Genomic DNA, 975 nt, shown 5'->3' on the forward strand with positions numbered 1-975 from the left:
GCAACGTATTTACGAAACCTACAGGGCTTATGACAGTTTGCAATATCGTCTGATATGTTGTCGAGGGGAAGATGGTTATTATACGAAACTGATCCGCATACAGGTGCACCTAATTATAATAAAAAGATTTCATGCCTTCAATTTTATTGTTACCACTTGCAAGTGAGGCGGAATAGGTTTGTATACTTTCAACGTTTTCGTGGCTTCTTCAATCAGTTTATTGTTGACATGTATGCAAAAATTGAAACCGAAAGGTTAGTTTACTTACGATCTAATCAAAGGCAGCTACGCGCTGAAGAATACGTACACCTTTGCGACGCCATGCAGCAAGATAATGATACGGTGAATATGGGCCGTTTAGTTATTTTACCCTCTTTTTTACTGATGGTCCACGGTACATGCACGAACGTACTCAAGATGCTTTTTGTTACGTAAGAAAATATGGACGTCCCGACTTATTTATTACAGTAACTACCAATCCTAAGTGGGATGAAATCACTCAGGAGCTTCTTGAGGGTCAAGCACCGCATGAACGCCATGATATCATCGCAAGAGTTTTTCATTTAAAATTAAAATTAATGATAGATCTACTTACCAAAGATAACATTTTTGGAGAAGTATTGTGTTATATGTATAGTGTTGAATGGCAAAAACGCGGCTTACCTCACGCACATATCCTGCTATGGTTAAAAGATGAGGTTCGACCTAATGATGTAGACAGTTTAATCAGTGCTGAAATTCCAAGTCCGATTGCAGATCGCGTGCTATACGACATTGTTAAAACCCATATGATGAATGGTCCATGTGGTGCATTTAACGGGAATCCTACTTGCATGCAAGACGGTCGTTGCACTAAAAGATATCCAAAATGCTTAGTGGATGAAACTGTAACGGGACATGATGGATACCCATTATATCGTCGTCGTTGAAGAGACAATGGTGGTTTTACTGTTGAAAAACGAGTGTCTAGACAAC

Source organism: Trichoplusia ni, unplaced genomic scaffold (assembly GCF_003590095.1).
Source record: "Trichoplusia ni isolate ovarian cell line Hi5 unplaced genomic scaffold, tn1 tig00004026, whole genome shotgun sequence".
NCBI lineage: Eukaryota > Metazoa > Arthropoda > Insecta > Lepidoptera > Noctuidae > Trichoplusia > Trichoplusia ni.